Source organism: Mirounga angustirostris, unplaced genomic scaffold, assembly GCF_029215605.1.
Source record: "Mirounga angustirostris isolate CCGP_5_RB_7025 unplaced genomic scaffold, mMirAng1.0.hap1 SCAF_8, whole genome shotgun sequence".
Taxonomy (NCBI): Eukaryota; Metazoa; Chordata; class Mammalia; order Carnivora; family Phocidae; genus Mirounga; species Mirounga angustirostris.
In genome coordinates, this window is record NW_026991716.1 from 50,058,950 (window position 1) to 50,077,320 (window position 18,371).

Sequence of the window (18,371 nt, forward strand, 5' to 3'; positions counted from 1 at the left end):
TCCGGGTGCCCCTTTAAGTTTTTAAAGTCTAATGCCAGTATAGTTAACACACAGTGTTATATTAGTTTCAGGCAAAGAATAGAGTGATTCAAAAAATCTGTAATCACTGAGTAATCTCAGTGCTCATCATGATGAGTGCACACTTTAATCTCCATCACCTATTTTACCCATCTCCCCACCCACCTCAGCTCTGGTAACCATCAGTTTTCTGTAGTTATAACAAGTCTATTTCTTGGTTTCTCTCTCTCTCTTTCTCATTTTTCTTTGCTCATTTGTTTTGTTTCTTAAATTCCACAGATGAGGGAAATCATTTGGTATTTGTCTTTCTCTGACTTTCTTCACTTAGCATTATACTCTTTAGCTCCTTCCAGGTTGTTGTAAATGCTAAGATTTCATTCATTTTTATGGCTGAATAATATTCCATTGTTTATATACACCACACCTTTTTTATCCATTCATCTATCCATGGACACTTGGGCCACTTCCATAACTTGGCTATTGTAAAATAATGCTGCTATAAACATAGCAGTGCCTATATCCCTTTGAATTAGTGTTTTTGTATTTTGGGGGTAAATACGCAGTAGTGTGATTACTGGATCATAAGGTAATTCTATTTTTAACATTTTGAGGAACCTCCATACTGTTTTCCACAGTGGCTGCCCCAGTTTGCATTCCCACCAGCAGTGCAAGAGGGTTCCTTTTTCTCCACATCCTCGTCAACACTTGTTGTTTCTTTTATTTTAATTTGAGCCACTCTGACAGGTGTGAGGTAATGTCTCATTGTAGTTTTGATTTGCATTTCCCCGATGGTGAGTGATGGTGAGCATCTTTTCATGTGTCTCTTGGCCATCTGTTTGTCTTCTTTGGAGAAATGTCTGTTCATGTTTTCTGCCCATTGTTTAATTATTTTTTGAATGTTGAGTTGTATCAGTTCTTTTTATGTGTTTTGGATACTAACCCGTCATCAGATATGTCAACTAGAAATATCTTCTCTCATTCAGAAGGTTGCCTTTTAGTCTTGGTGATTGTTTGCTTCACTGTGCAGAAGCTTTTTTTATTTTAATGTAGTATAAACTTTTTTTTAATGCAAGTCATACCAATATAGCCAACTATCTGTGTGACCTGCTAGGAGTCCCTCACACACTTATAAATCCCTCTTCTCCCTCAGTGACTTCATGTTAGTTATGCTTTTTGGCACATTAACAACACTTCCTCCTCAGTAGTGCTTCTGTTCACTGTGACTTGACTACTGCTCAGATGACAAAGCTTCCACCAAATTCCAGGTTATCCAAACATTCAGAACCAACATAATTTTCTTACTTTCTTTATTCACAACATCCCAAGCACAGACAAAAAGAATTGAAAATGCTACTGGTTTTATTGTGCACAAAATAAAATCTTTAAAATAACTTATAATTTATTTTCCTAGATCTGTAAATGATGATGGCAAAGTGGCGATGGTATGAGGAACACTCCACATTCCAATAAGGGAGAATTTCTCCCTTCACACTTTGAGCCATAAGATAGTTTCATATGGGCTGGTAGTCTAATACATAAACACAGGATCTTCTGCAAAGAGTGGAAGATACCTGTCTCACTCAGAGTACACAATGTAGGGGTCAACTCCAAGCAGACTATCAATGAGTGGGTGGGTGGGGAGCACTAAGCCTTTCCCAACCAAAATGACAGTGCTGCATTTTCAGAGTTAATAGCCTTACAAATAGGAAATGTGCATGTCACAGTCTTTGAACTGTGGCCAAGTGGCAGAAGGCAGAGCTGTGGGTGAGAATTCTCCACTAGTGTCTGCAGAAGTAAGGTTTACTCTATCAGTATACTGCCTTTTCCCTTCTAGCTCTATACCTTATCATGTAAATATTTCTACGTTGCATTTAGCTATCTATACTTTATTGATTTTAGTATCTTTTTTTAAAGATTATTTATTTATTTATTTGACAGAGAAAGAGACAGCAAGAGAGGGAACACAAGCAGGGCGGAGTGGGAGAGGGAGAAGCAGACTCCCCGCTGAGCAGGGAGCCCGATGCGGGACTCGATCCCAGGACCCTGGGATCATGACCCGAGCTGAAGGCAGATGCTTAACAACTGAGCCACCCAGGCACCCCTGATTTTAGTGTCTTACGAATCTGTCACCTACCTGCTAAATTTTAACTGTGAATGGCTTGAGCACAGGATCTAGTTGTTCATCATTTCCATATTCTTAGCTCCTAGTACAAAGTAGGGACTTTTTTGTTAAAAAAAATAAGCAGATCAGGGTTCGAATCCCACCACTGCTGCAGTAGTTATTTAAAAACTGAGTATTTTAATCAATTTTGTAACCTCAGCTTGGTTACCTGTAGCATAAAGATCATTGTGTTGATGAAATTGAGTGTGCATGTGTATATGTGTGTGGGGGTGGTGGTGGTGAATTGCTTGGCATCATGCCAGGCATATTCTCTAAGATGGTAGCTATCATCTCTGTTAGTGTTATTATTTTTCAGTAATCTTTATTAAATTAGATGGAAAGTAATTGATATGTCAACCTAGTTTATATGTAAATTTTAGTAGTTTTATAGATACTTCAGCTGTTGCTTAATCTGAAAAAGATAATAGCTGAACAAAGAGAGCATGAAATATAAATAATAAATAGATATTGATTGCAAATATTACTCTAGCTTCAAACTTAAATATTTATATTTTCAATTTCATTTTAGGCCAATATTAATTATTTCTATGAGATGTGTATGTGTGTGTGTGATGTATTAAATTATCTATATGTTTCCATAGAGTTTCAAAATGTCTCAGATACTCAAAAAAATTTTTTAACCTAAAATTATATTCTAATTTAAAGTGGCATGTATTTTTGTCTCAAGACATATTTCCATTTTTTTTAACTTTGAGAAAATATTGGAGGGGGGAAAGATGGTGGAGGAGTAGGGGACCCTATTTCAACTGGTCCCCAGAATTGAGCTGGATATCTACCAGACCACTCTGAGCACCCACAAAACCAGCCTTAGATGTAAGAAGATATGGATTTCTACAAACAGAATATCGCAGGCAGTTGGTTTTGAGGTAGGAAGCGGAGAGCCGTGATTCTGCGGGCAGATATCGGAGGATAAACAGCAGCGGGAGGGTGCCTGGACGTGGGGAATCCTACACCGCCGGTGAGTGACAGCCTCGTGCGCTGCCATCGGGCACAGACTCGCAGACCAGTAGCATCGGGAAAGGACTTTAGGGCAGCCCCTGGGGTGGAAAACCAGACCGGCGGGGTCACACGCACGTGAACTGCAGCTGCCCTGGACAGAAACCGGAGCGACAGTCGTGCTCACGTGAACTGCAGCCTCCGAGATGGAAACCCTGTGCGCTGGGGTCCCGCCAGTGAACTGTAGCCCCCGGGGTGGGAACCCCGAGCGGCAGAGTCACGCTTGCGCAAACTGCAGTCCCCGGGACAGAACCTCAAGCAGCGGAGTTGCGCGCGTGGGCGAACTGGGAGCGGCTGGCGGTTTTAGAAGCACAAAGGGCAGAGACGTGCCCGACCTGGAGGCAGGACTGGGAGCGCTGCGGAGGGGCGCACAACCCAGGACGCTGCAGTTTATAGCAGCAGGGACAGAAATGGAGACAGTGTGGCCTGGAGAGCTCACTGAAGAACAGACTGCGATCTCTCTGCTCTGAGGCAGAGGGTTGGAAACGGTCTCTTCTGCTCTGACTCGCAGAAGAGATGCGGAAAGCCACCAGGGAAAGACGCCAGAGAACAAAAACCCCAAAGACTGATTCCCACTGAGCCCATCCCCAGTCACAGGGGGGCAGGGCAACTCCGCCCAAACAGGGTTGCCTGAGTAACAGCATGGCAGGCCCCTCCCCCAGAAGACAGGCTGGGAAAACAAGAGGCCCCAGGAAAGCAGGTGCATCTTGCTTGGGTTCTGGTCAATAATTTGGACTCTATACATTCCCTCAAACACCCATCAACAGAATGACTAGGAGGAGGAGCCCCCAAAACAGAAAAGACTCAGAGATTATGACTTATGCTGCAGATTTACAAATGGATGCAGCTATAACCAAGATGTTGGAGATGGAATTCAGGGTAGCAATTGTGAAGACAATGGCAAGAATGGAGAAATTGATTAATGGCAACATAGAGTCTCTAAGGGCAGAAATAAAAGGTGAATTGGCAGAACTTAAAAATGCTATCAATGAGATCCAATCCAATCTAGATAATCTAACAGCTAGGGTAACTGAGACAGAAGAGAGAATAAGTGATCTGGAAGACAGTATAACAGATAAAAAGGGAAAAGAGGAGGCCAGGGAAAAACAACTCAGAATCCATGAAAATAGAATCAGAGAAATAAGTGACACCATGAGGCGTTCCAATGTCAGAATAATTGGAATCCCGGAGGGAGTGGAGAGAGAGAGGGCTAGAAGATGTATTTGAGCAAATCGTAGCTGAGAACTTCCATAATCTGGGGAATGAAACAAACATTCGAGTCCTAGAGGCAGAGAGGACCCCTCCTAAGATCAAGGAAAACAGGTCAACACCCCGGCATGTAATAGTAAAACTTGCAAATCTTAGAACCAAGGAAACCATCTTAAGGGCAGTTAGGGGGAAGAGATTCCTTATGTACAGAGGGAGGAACATCAGAATAACGTCAGACCTATCCACAGAGACCTGGCAAGGCAGAAAGGCCTGGCAAGACATATTCAGGGTACTAAATGAGAAGAACATGCAGCCAAGAATACTTTATCTGGCAAGGCTTTCATTTAGAATGGATGGAGAGATGCAGAGCTTCCATGACCAGCAGAAGTTGAAAGAATATGTGACCACTAAGCCAACCCTGCAAGAAATATTAAGCAGGGTTCTATAAAAGGAGAAAGCCCCCAAGAGTGATCTACAACAGAAATTTACAGGGACAATCTATAAAAACAATGTCTTCACAGGCAACATGACGACAATTAATTCATATTTTTCAATAATCACTCTCAACGTGAATGGCCTAAATGCTCCCATAAAATGGCACAGGGTTGCAGATTGGATAAAGAGACAGGACCCATCCATATGCTGTCTACAAGAGACTCATTTTGAACCTAAAGATACATCCAGACTGAAAGTGAAGGGATGGAGATCTATCTTCCATGCCAGCGGACCTCAAAAGAAAGCTGGGGTAGCAATTCTTATATCAGACAAATTAGATTTTAAACTAAAGTCTGTAATAAGAGACACAGAAGGACACTGTATCATTCTTAAAGGGTCTATCCAACAAGAAGATCTAACAATTGTAAATATCTATGCCCCCAACATGGGAGCAGCCATCTGCATAAGCCAACTGTTAACCAAAATAAAGAGTCATATTGATAACAATACGTTAATTATAGGAGACCCCAATACTCCACTCTCAGCAACGGACAGATCATCTAAGCAGGAAATCAACAAGGAAACAAGAGCTTTGAATGGTACATTGGACCAGATGGACCTCATAGATATTTACAGAACATTCCTCCCTAAAACAACAGAATACTCATTCTTCTCGAGCGCACATGGAACTTTCTCCAGAATAGACCATATACTGGGTCACAAATCAAGTCTCAACCAATACCAAAAGATTGAGATTATTCCCTGCATATTCTCAGACCACAATGCTCTAAAACTGGAACTCAATCACAAGAAAAAATTTGGCAGAAATTCGAACACTTGGAAGCTAAAGACCACTCTGCTCAAGAATGTTTGGGTCAACTAGGAAATCAAAGAAGAACTTAAACAATTCATGGAAGTCAATGAGAATGAAAACACATCAGTCCAAAACCTATGGGATACTGCAAAGGCGGTCCTAAGGGGGAAATACATTGCCATCCAAGCCTCACTCAAAAAAATAGAAAAATCCCGAATTCACCAACTAACTCCACACCTTAAAGAACTAGAGAAAAAGCAACAAACTATGCCTAAGCCATGCATTAGAAGAGACATAATTAAAATTAGAGCAGAGATCAATGAATTAGAAACCAGAAACACAGTAGATCAGATCAACGAAACTAGAAGTTGGTTCTTTGAAAGAATTAATAAGATTGATAAACCACTGGCCAGACTTATCCAAAAGAAGAGAGAAAGGACCCAAATTAATAAAATTATGAATGAAAGGGGAGAGATCATGACTAACACCAAGGAAATAGAAACAATTATTAGAAATTATTATCAACAACTATATGCCAATAAACTGAGCAATCTGGATGAAATGGAGGCCTTCCTGGAAACCTATAAGCTGCCAAGACTGAAACAGGAAGAAACTGACAACCTGAATAGGCCAATAACCAGTAACGAGATTGAAGCAGTGATCAAAAACCTCCCAAAAAACAAGAGTCCAGGGCCTGATGGATTCCCTAGGGAATTCTGCCAGACATTCAAAGAAGAAATAATACCTATTCTACTGAAGCTGTTTCAAAAAATAGAAACAGAAGGAAAACTTCCAAACTCATTCTGAGGCCAGCATTACTTTAATCCCCAAACCAGGCAAAGACCGCATCAAAAAGGAGAATTTCAGACCGATATCCCTGATGAATATGGATTCCAAAATCCTCAACAAAATCCTAGCTAATAGGATCCAACAATACATTAAAAGGATCATCCACCACGACCAAGTGGGATTTATCCCCGGGATGCAAGGGTGGTTCAACATTCGCAAATCAATCAATGTGATAGAACACATTAATAAGAGGAGGGAGAAGAACCATATGGTCCTCTCAATTGATGCAGAAAAAGCATTTGAAAAATACAATATCCTTTCCTGATTAAAACTCTCCAGAGTATAGGGATAGAGGGAACATTCCTCAAGCTCATAAAATCCATCTATGAAAAACCCACAGTGAATATCATCCTCAATGGGGAAAAGCTGAGAGCCTTTCCCTTAAGATCAGGGACACATCAAGGGTGCCCCCTCTCACCACTATTGTTCAACATAGTACTAGAAATCCTAGCAACAGCAATCAGACAACAAAAAGAAATAAAAGGTATTCAAATTGGCAAAGAAGAAGTCAAACTCTCTCTTTTTGCAGACGACATGATACTTTATGTGGAAAACCCAAAAGACTCCACCCCCAAATTACTAGAACTCATCCAGCAATTCAGTAATGTGGCAGGATGCAAAATCAATGCACAGAAATCAGTTGCTTTCTTATACACTAACAATGCAACTGTAGAAAGAGAAATTAGAGAAAAGATTCCATTTACAATAGCACCAAAAACCATAAGATACCTTGGAATAAACCTAACCAAAGAGGTAAAGGATCTATACTCTAGGAACTACAAAACACTCATGAAAGAAATTGAAGAAGACACAAAAAGATGGAAAAATATTCCATGCTCATGGATCAGAAGAATAAACATTGTTAAAATGTCTATGTTACCCAGAGCAATCTATACCTTCATTGCCATCCCGATCAAAATTCCAATGACATTTTTCAAAGTGCTGGAACAAACAATCCTAAAATTTGTATGGAATCAGAAAAGACCCCGAATAGCCAAGGAGATGTTGAAAAAGAAAAACAAAGCTGGGGACATCACGTTACCCGATTTCAAGCTATATTACAAATCAGTGATCACCAAGACAGCATGGTACTGGCACAAAAACAGACATACAGACCAATAGAAGAGAATAGAGAACCCAGATATGGACCCTCAAATCTATGGTCAAATAATCTTCGACAAAGCAGGAAAAAACATGCAATGGAAAAAAGTCTCTTCAATAAATGGTGCTGGGAAAATTGGACAGCCACATACAGAAGAGTGAAACTCGACCATTCTCTAACACCATTCACAAAGATAAACTCAAAGTGGATGAAAGACCTCAATGTGAGACAGGAATCCATCAAAATCCTAGAGGAGAACATACCAGTAACCTCTTCAACATCGGCCACAGCAACTTCTTTCAAGATACATCTCCAAAAGCTAGTGAAACAAAAGCAAAAATGAACTTTTGGGACTTCATCAAGATAAAAAGCTTCTGCACAGCAAAGGAAACAGTCAACAAAACAAAGAGGCAACCCACAGAATGGGAGAAGATATTTGCAAATGACAATACAATGGTATCCAAAATCTATAAAGAACTTCTCAAACTCAACACCCAAAAAACAAATAATCAAGTCAAAAAGTGGGCAGAAGAGATGAACAGATACTTCTCTGAAGAAGACATACAAATGGCTAACAGACACATGAAAATATGTTCATCATCATTAGCCATCAGGGAAATCCAAATCAAAACCACACTGAGATACCACCTTACACCAGTTAGAATGGCAAAAATGGACAGGGAAAGAAACAACAAATGTTGGAGAGGTTGTGGAGAAAGGGGAACCCTCTTACACTGTTGGTGGGAATGCAAGTTGGAACAGCCACTTTGGAAAACACTGTGGAGCTTCCTCAAAAATTTAAAAATAGAGCTACCCTATGACCCAGCAATTGCACTACTGGGTATTTACCCCAAAGGCACAGATGTAGTGAAAAGAAGGGCCATATGCACCCCAATGTTCATAGCAGCAATGTCTGCAATAGCCAAACTGTGGAAAGAGCCGAGATGCCCTTCAACAGATGAATGGATAAAGAAGATGTGGTCCATATATACAATGGAATATTACTCAGCCATCAGAAAAGATGAATACCCAACTTTTACATCAACATGGGTGGGACTGGAGGAGATTATGCTAAGTTAAATAAGTCAAGCAGAGAAAGTCAATTATCATATGGTTTCACTTATTTGTGGAACATAAGGGAAAACATGGAGGACATTAGGAGAAGGAAGGGAAAAATGGGCGGGGGGAATTGGAGGGAGAGATGAACCATGAGAGACTATGGACCTGAGAAACAAACAGGGTTTTAGAGGGGAGGGGGGAGGGGGTTTGGTTAGCCCGGTGATGGGTATTAAGGAGGGCACGTACTGCATGGAGCACTGGGTGTTATACAAAAACAATGGATCATGGATCACTACATCAAAAACTAGTGATGTGGGGCGCCTGGGTGGCTCAGTTGGTTAAGCGACTGCCTTCGGCTCGGGTCATGATCCTGGAGTCCCGGGATCGAGTCCCACATCGGGCTCCCTGCTCGGCGGGGAGTCTGCTTCTCCCTCTGACCCTCCTCCCTCTCATGTGCTCTCTCTCATTCTCTCTCTGTCAAATAAATAAAAAATCTAAAAAAAAAAAAAAAACCCAAAAAACTAGTGATGTATTGTATGGTGACTAACATAACATAATAAAATTAAAAAAAAAAAGAAAATATTGACAACATGTCAATAGAAATGACATGGTAATTGAAATATACTGATGAAGAGAAATGGAGTATTATGTGAAACTTGAGACTTTTTCCTTTTCCAGAATCTATCGTTCAAATGCAGAGGTTCTTTTATTTATGTAAAATGGTCAGTGAAACAGATAGAAGATGTAGTTCATTGGTACATATGGGACTTAAATTATTTTCCTTTGAAATCTGACTGATTTTAAGTCTGCATAATCTTGAAAGTGCTTTGATGTGTTTAAATTTAATTACAGAGAATAAATGCTTTTTTTTAAAGATTTTATTTATTTATTCATGAGAGACAGAGACAGAGAGAGAGAGGCAGAGGGAGAAGCAGGCTCAATGGAACAGGGAGCCCTATGCGGGACTCAATCCCAGTTCCCTGGGATCATGACCTGAGCCAAAGACAGACGCGTAACCATCTAAGCCACCCAGGTGCCCAAGAATAAATACTTTTAATGGTTTATCCTTTATTTAAAAAAGATAAAATAAAGGGGGCTAATGAACCAAAAAAAAAAAAAAAGGTGGGGACTAATGTAAAGGGAGAGAGAAAAGAGAAGAAAGAGTGGGGGGGGGTGAAAAGAGGAAAAAAGAGAGCGAGTGGAAGAAAAAGAGGAGAAGCGTGAGGAAGAGAAGAGAAAAAGACAAAGGAAACAGGAGAAGAAAGAAGGGGAAGGGAGAATCTGTGGTTACAGTCGAAATTATTTCTTTTTGAAACACCTAGAATGCAATTGATCCAAAAGGAATTCATAGTGCTGTATTCAGTTAGATCTGGACATCTGCTTCCAAGTGATTATACCCCAAACAGTAATTATTCCAAATACCACTGTAAAGAGAAAAAAAATCAAGCTCTTCTTCCGGTGCCACTGGTTCAGAAACTCAAAGGTCACAATTACAGGAGATACTGACAGTCTAAATGATACGAGTTCCAAATGGTTAAGTTGGTTCACAAACCTCTCAGAACCACAATTATGTGGAAAGAAGAAAGTGTGAAGAAGTCACAGGCCAAAAAGAACAGATTCTCATCATTGCTAAATGGGTTTTCCTTGCTCATGAGATATGGAGCTTTAAATAAAACATCTGACAGACAAAGACCGGGACACTTTATCTACACTTGCCTATAAAGGATACAGAGAAACAAGGGAAAAAACACCATTTACAGTATGATGTCAGCTGATCAAATAACAATTGCATTAAATATACTGAGATAAGTGAAGTCATGATAATTATTTGAACTTTAACTCTGGATGATGTCTGGAATATGGACCCATATTATAAAAATGTCAGAGATGCTAAACCAACAGAACTATAAATCTGCTCAATAACATATTTAAATACAAATTTATGATCTTTTAAAGCACTTTTGAGTACATTGCTATATTTGATATTTATCACAGTTATGAGACATTAAACAGGAAAGTGCCATGTTAGTCATTTTTTTTTTTTTTCACAGAATAACATAGTTGCTTAAAGGAGTTGAATCAAACAGAACTAAATTAGTGAAACGCAGATTAGAATTGGGTCTTCTGAATCCCAGATAAGTGCTCTTTTCAATGATGCAACAATTGAACCTGTCATAATCGTTCTCTGCACACTGTCATTTCCTGGTTCCTCTTGTAGAAACTGGAGTTTCTGTTGAGGTTTTAGCCACCATACTGCCGTGCCATTCTATGACTAGTGCCTGCCCAGTGGGATAAAGCCTGAAAAGAAAATGGAAAAGTCACTCCCTTGTCATTTGCTTCTCCAAATGTTGACTCCCCCTCATAATCTGCCTGTTTTTATTGTTAAAGTACCTAGGTAGTAGGTGTTTTGATTTTTTTAACAGGTTTTTTATTTGTAATCTGCAGGATGGGTAGGATGTGGTGGGTTTACACCAGGATAGCATACTAGAACCCCCTGTCATTGATTTAACAGAATAACATCACCATAAAGACATGTGGAAACATCCAAAAAAGACAAGATACATGCAGGTGTCCCACACACATGCTTTCAAGTCCAATGCTTCTCTTCTGCATCTGACACTCTTGACCTCACATTCCTGAAAACTTTTCTTTTTTTCATGGTTCTCAACAGCTCTGATTTTGGTTTCATTTTGTTTTTATTTTGTCATCTCTTTGTCAGCCTAACCCTTAAAATCTATGTTCCCTAATAAATTATCTTTGACTCATGCTTTGTTGATACTAGTTATGCAATTCTGGCTTCAAGTTTCCTGCTTTTGAAAACTGCTCATATACTAATGACCCATTAATATTTCTCTCCAGCCCACACCATGTCCTGAGTTTTCTCACTCAGGTATCACAATGTTGGCTAATCATTACCCCTCGATTATCCCATACTCATCTCAAAATCACCATGTCCAAAATGGAAACACCTCCCCATATTGGCCAAACTCTGTAAATGGTGCTATAATCTGATTGTTGTCAAAACTAGAAGACTGCAAGTCATGCCACAGTGTCTTCCTTTCACTCTCCATACCCTGGCATGCAGTATCATGTTTTATAAATGTTTTTCAGTGTATTTTCTCTCTGTTGCAATTGTCCCTTCTTTTAGTAACTTGTCTAGATGAATTCAGTAGACACTTCTCAGGTTTTCCTCATGCCACTCTCTTTTGCTCTTAAATTCATCCTCTAAATTCCAGTCAGTGTTCTGCATCTTTCTCAGCCAATATTCTTCAATTGTTCCATTTCTCCTGCAAGATGGCGTTCAGACTCCCATGCAAGTTGTCTTTGTGAGCAAGTTCTCTTTAACTCATTAATATACTTACCCACATCTAGTTTTACTCCTTTTCCCTCACTTTGTATTTTCATAACACCAACCCACATATATTTTCCTGGACCCATCCTAGGGTTTCATGCCCAGTGTCTTCATTTGATTACCTCTTACTAATTTTTCAAAACCATTTTAAGTGTCAGAGTTAGACTCAAGTAGGGTTTAATCATAACCATTAGGATTTAACAAAGTCTAGGTCCTGAAGGAGGAACAGGAAAGGACTAGTGCTAGGTCAAAATTAAAATGTAAACTAAAATTCGTAGTGGTGAATTTAAGCTGAGGATTCAGAAGGAGTGGGGTTACTTGAAGAAACTAGCACCATGCCATTAATCAATAAGGTTTAAAGGATAGTTTCAAATATATCTAATGGTATGTTAGCATTTTCTGCATTTAAAAATCTACTTTCATATGGTCAGGAAATCTACACCTTTAAGGGTGGTCTGTAAGTTATTTTACATATATTCTCGTGATTGAGAATAAATACCCAGTAATTCACCTTTTATAAGATTCTGACTTTTCAGATATTTTCTAGTAGGGGAATATATTCAGGTTGTAAAGAGAAGAATGAATGTAATTTATTTTAAAAAATATTAAATTTTAAATAATTTAATAATTTAATATTAAATTTAAATAATTTAATAATTTAATAATTTAAATAATTTCAAAATTTTTTAAAAAAAATTTTAAAAATTTAAAAAATCCAGGTTCTAAATATTTTTCAGAAGGCCCAAAATGATTCAATTTGTTTAAAATTGGTTTTTAATTCCTCCAAAGTACTTTCAAGTTCACATTCTTGTGTGAGTATTAAAACCTTTATAGCCTCCTACATCAATATAATTACTCATATGGTTTTAAGGATTATAGCTATTAAATAATTTCACCATTTAAACTAATTAGTAACATTAAATCAACTGATTAAAAGAACAAATGCAGGTCAGTTTGTATAATATGTAATACTTTAACAAGCAAAAAAAGAGGGGAATTTTCTTTTTTTTTTATTCTTATGTTAATCCCCATACATTACATCATTAGTTTTAGATATAGTGTTCCATGATTCATTGTTTGTGCATAACACCCAGTGCTCCATGCAGAACGTGAAGAGGGGAATTTTCTTTTCTTTTTTTTTTTTTTCTTTAAGATTTTATTTATTTGACAGAGACACAGCAAGAGAGGGAACACAAGCAGGGCGAGCGGGAGAGGGAGAAGCAGGCCTCCCGCTGAGCGGGGAGCCCGATGTGGGGCTCGATCCCAGGGCCCTGGGATCACCACCTGAGCCGAAGGCAGACGCCCAACGACTGAGCCACCCAGGCACCCCGAAGAGGGGAATTTTCTTAAGGTGAAATACAAATTTGAAAAAAGTCATTGCACATTTCCCTGGGATTAGAAAATTAAAATGCTTTGGAAGTGCTGCAGAGTATATGAGTGCAGAGTAATATAAGACTATTGATTAAAAAATATCTCATTCAATCAGTTATTTATTCTATAAACATTTGCCACACCAATACTATGTGAAAATGCAATGTACTAACAGTATAGAGAGAAGGGAGGCTCTCCTGCTTCCAAGGAGCTAGTCAGTGAAACAGGAAAGAAAGCAATTACAAAACAACGTGGCAAGTGTTATAATCAAGCTGAGTACAATGCATTTGGGGAACATAAAGAATGTTGCCTTAAATCCATACAGTGTTTTTCTGTAGACTAAAAAAAATAACATAACTTGCACCTGTATATGAGGCTATTTAAAAAATATATAGATATCTCTTTAATAAAATTAACAATCATAGCATTTTCATTTCATAATATTTTTGAGTAAACATGCACACAAGTCAATGCCTGTCCATGAGGATGAGTTTATATAAAATAATTATATATTATATATATACACACACATATATACATATATAGTTAATTTAATAAGGAATACTCATAAAAATAAGTTTGAGACCCATCATTGTTTCTCCTGAACTCTTTTACAATACACGTATTTTAAATGAGAATGAGTAACCTTGGAGCAGCAAGTAGGTTTTAGCCATGATTGACTGCTGAAGACTCTCTGAAGTGCAATGGGGATAAGAATTCTAGAGCTGTCTAGATTCAGTGGGAAGGAATGTGGTTATTGATTATATGTGCTTTGGGCACAGAAAAGGGGAATACTGATACACTGTGCATGCTGTCCTTGGAATGGGTTAACAACAGAGATGCTAAATGGTTGGCATCAAGAAAAAGGAAGAAGAGGGAGTGCAGCACATTCAAATTAAATATTGCTGGGAAAGCTACATGTGAACAGTCATTCGAAGATGATGTACTCCAGTAGGACACCTATTACAGGCTGGAGTCAGGTGTCAGGTTTGAGGGAAGGAAGAAATGATTGAGGGGCACTGGAAGGGGGCAGTGGAGCTCTGCCGCAGACCAACTCCATTTTTCTCTCATTTGTGTTCAACCTGCAAATCATGAGGGGAAACAAACGTGTTTGGAATATATTGTTTTATGTTTGCTTGAGGTTGATTTTCAAGAGTCATCCTTTAGGGGGGAGAAAGATTTTCACCTGGAAACAACACATCTATTATGACTGTATCTTTGAAGGTACAGGAGCCTTTGGGCAACAGAAGAGGACAAAATAGTGTGTTGTTCAGTTACATTCATACAGTTCTTTAAAAACTGTCCTGAACGACAATCACAGATTAAGAGTGTTGAAATGCTGAGCTCCACTGAACAACACAAGTCTTAGCTTGGTAGAATAACAATCTAGAATTAATCGCTGATAGACACAACATATTCGTGTTGAGTATAAAATCAAATTAACACCAGTAGGTTAAATGGTAGGACTTATTTTTAGAATAAATTTCTTCCCTTGGCATAACCTATCAAGCTTGACATTTCTTGTCTTTTTGCTCCTACATTTTCAGTCCCTTCTCTCATGCATTTTTATGCATACAAAATTGAAACTGACAAGTATCTTCCTCCCACTTGTTTGCTTTCCGTAAGTGTATGTGTGTGTGTGTACTATGGAGGCCTTACAAAATTCAGAAAGGGTATGCATCAAGTCAACTAACAAATGTGCAAAGTAAAAATATGATATCCATTTCAAATTTTTCTTCAATTCTTGCATAGTAATCTGAAAGTCAGGACTTTCTTATTGGATCTGAACTCAGGACTAACATCTATTTTCATGCTAGCATGGACATCTATTGGTGAAGAATCATTGTACCTTATAAGAAGGAAGACATATATATATATATATATATATATATATATATATATATATACATACACACACACACACACATATATACATATATAGAGAGAGCGCAATGCCACATTTTGTATATATACACATGTCTATGTATGTATATATGTGTGTATGCATGTGTGCCCATTCAGTTTATATGTATCATACATAAAATTGGTCATTGCTATTTTAAATTTATATGTGGCTTACCATATTAGGAAAAAAACTACCACTTGGTTACTTTAATGATTTATTCCTTAAATAATTTAATAATTTAATAATTAGTGGTAGAAGTGAACCCAAGTAGCTATTTTCTCAAATCTGTATCCTTGGAAAGAAATATAAAAACCAGCTCTTCTATCCACTCTAGCAAGGGGGAGGTGAAGCCTACTGGTAGCAGAAAGAGCACTGAGGCAGTAGAAGATAAGGGTCTGGATTTATGAAATGGCAATAGAAAGGGAGTAGGAAAGACTCTATGGTGACAGTATTTGACCAGTTTTGGCTACTGTTTGGGTTTAGAAGAGAGAAACACAGGTGTAGGATCAAACGAATAAACAAAAGCCAAAACAAAACAAAACAACCAACCAAACACACCAAAACACCCAAAATCATACTGAGTTCTTATGTTTGAGTAACCAGAAAAAAGTCTTTTATCAGAAATAAGGGATAATTTTGTGGCAGATTACACTTCAGTTTAGATATAAACCATAATTGGTTCACTTAAATGTGATTTTCCAAAGAAAGAAACACAGATTGGGGCCCAAGAAGTTGAGGAGTTCTATAGACCTGTAGTGAATCATGAGATCATAAAATGTTCATAACAGCATCTTCTGTTGCTTCAGCGTGTTCATGAAAATTGCTAAAAAAAACCAGTTTTCTCTCTTCCCACAAACTACCCCCATCTTTTAGAGCATCCCATTCCTTCAAATTGTGTTAGAATAGCTTGGAGTTTGATTACAAGGAGACAGTATTAAATAAGCCATACAGTGTTCACTAGGTCATGGGCCTTTTTCTAAACACTACATATATTAGCTCACTAACTTTTAAAACTGTGTAAATAATGTGCTATTACTATATCCCCTTTATGGATTAAAAAATGGGGGCATAAAGAAGTTGCATGCTCAAAGTAACTTAGCAGTGAAGCTGGAATTCAGTCTGGCTTGAGAGAGCCGACTTTTAGTCACTACCTAGAGTGTCTCTCTAATGACTGCACTGTTTTGCTTACTCAGTGGAGAGATCAGGTGATAACTTGAAGGGTCACACCATATCCCCATCATCTTTTATGTGAGGAGGAAACAAAACGTGGTCAAATTTCATAGCTCAAAATGTAGAAAGTTAATTGCATGTTGATTTCTCTCCTCTGTTGTGCCCAATCAGTAAAAGAGATGTCCAATAAATGCCTACTGGCTTTGCTCGTCTTTTTGTTTTGTTGGACTGGGCAATCAGATTTAAGAATCCAAGAAATAGTGCTCACTTTGGCAGCACATATACTAAAATTGGAATGATACAGAGAAGATTACAACGGCCCCTGCACAAGGGTGACACACAATTTCGTTAAATGTTCCATATTTTTTCGGCTAAACAAATATTTTAAAGCATAAAAAAAAGAATCTAAGAAATAATAGAAACTGGTTTGATGCTCTCTGAACACATAGTTTACTTTGTAGCCTACATTGTGCTAAAAGAAATGAAAGAGGGTGTCTTAGTTTTCTGATGCTCAAAGCTAAAGAGGAAAAACATACAGACAAATTTGATACAGCTGGATGTCATGGACATGAACTTGAATCTGAAATACCCGATTCTAAGAAATCTTGAATTTAATTACCAGAGCCACAGTATGCCTATAATAATAGATTAAAACAAACAAAGAGTGGCATCCTCTTCACTCCTACACCCTAACTTTGGTCTTCTTGTCTACTTTTTCTATGGAGATGGAACATAGGAGATGAGGAAAATAAATTCCCTTAATCAGAAAATCACAATATCAAAGAAGTAAAAAATATGCCACATTTATGAAAATAAATTGTAGAGTGACTCAACCTACACCATGCAATTTGATCTTCATAGCCACTCTTTCAAGTAGATAGGGAATATTTTTATCATCTCTATCTTAGAAAGGAAGCATTTGAAACTCAACAAATTTAAGTGACTTACCCAAGTTGACAAAGTTATTAAGTTGGATGTCATCCAGATCTTCCGAATCCAATTCCTTTGCTCTTTTGACTTTTAGGGTTTTTAATTAGGATAGGCAGTAACAAAACAGCCCCAAATCTCAGTAGCTTACCCCCCCAAAATTTCTCACTCTTGCTTACATGGCTCATATGGTTTGGCAGGGTGTCCTTCTTCACATGGGGACCCTGGCTATAAAGCTTCCCTGTCTTGCAGCTACACCATCTGGAACTTGATGTCTCCTTAGTTGCTGAGGCATGGGAAAGAGCACTGAAGGGTCTCAGACCAGCAATTAAATACTTCATAATTTCTTCTCACAAACCATTATCCAAAAATAGTGATATGGTAGGAAGTCTCAGCCTTGTGTGAGCCCAGGAGGGGAAGAGAATTGGATATGACTAAGTACTAGAAGTCTTCTGATATGGTGACTTTGGATAAGTAATTATTCACAGGTAGGAAAATGAGCATTAAAACAATTATGAGGGACGCCTGGGTGGCTCAGTTGGTTAAGCATCTGCCTTTGGCTCAGATCATGATCCCAGGGTCCTAGAACTGAGTCCCACATCAGGCTCCCTGCTCACCAGGCTCACCTGCATGCTTCCCCCTACTTGTGCACGCTCTCTCTCGCTCTTACAAATAAATAAATAAAACAATTATGAAATAATTTCCCTTACCAGGGGTTTCTGCAATTTCTGTTTCTATAAATGACAGAATCAAAAGATAATATCCTTTTAAATTAAACCCAAAACACATCATGTATGCTAGCCGTATTTAAAGTGCCAACAGCCTGAAAGGCAGGCAGCTAAAACATTCCTTACACTCTGTGAAAACAACAGCCTGTATTGACCTGAGATTACTGTCAATCCTTGTTTAGGAACTGAGATTTTAAGTGGGTCCAATTTAATGTCAAACAGAGAAAAAGAATAAGTATAGCAGCAGATTTGC

At 38.4% G+C, this 18,371-nt stretch overlaps 1 non-coding gene across 1 annotated transcript; it reads left to right on the forward strand.

Moving 5' to 3' along the window:
- The first annotated feature begins 16,723 nt into the window (after nucleotides 1–16,723).
- On the forward strand, nucleotides 16,724–16,830 carry LOC123838010 (U6 spliceosomal RNA). The gene has a single exon (XR_006789354.1). It is a non-coding gene; the product is annotated as a U6 spliceosomal RNA (small nuclear RNA).
- The last annotated feature ends 1,541 nt before the right edge of the window (nucleotides 16,831–18,371 follow it).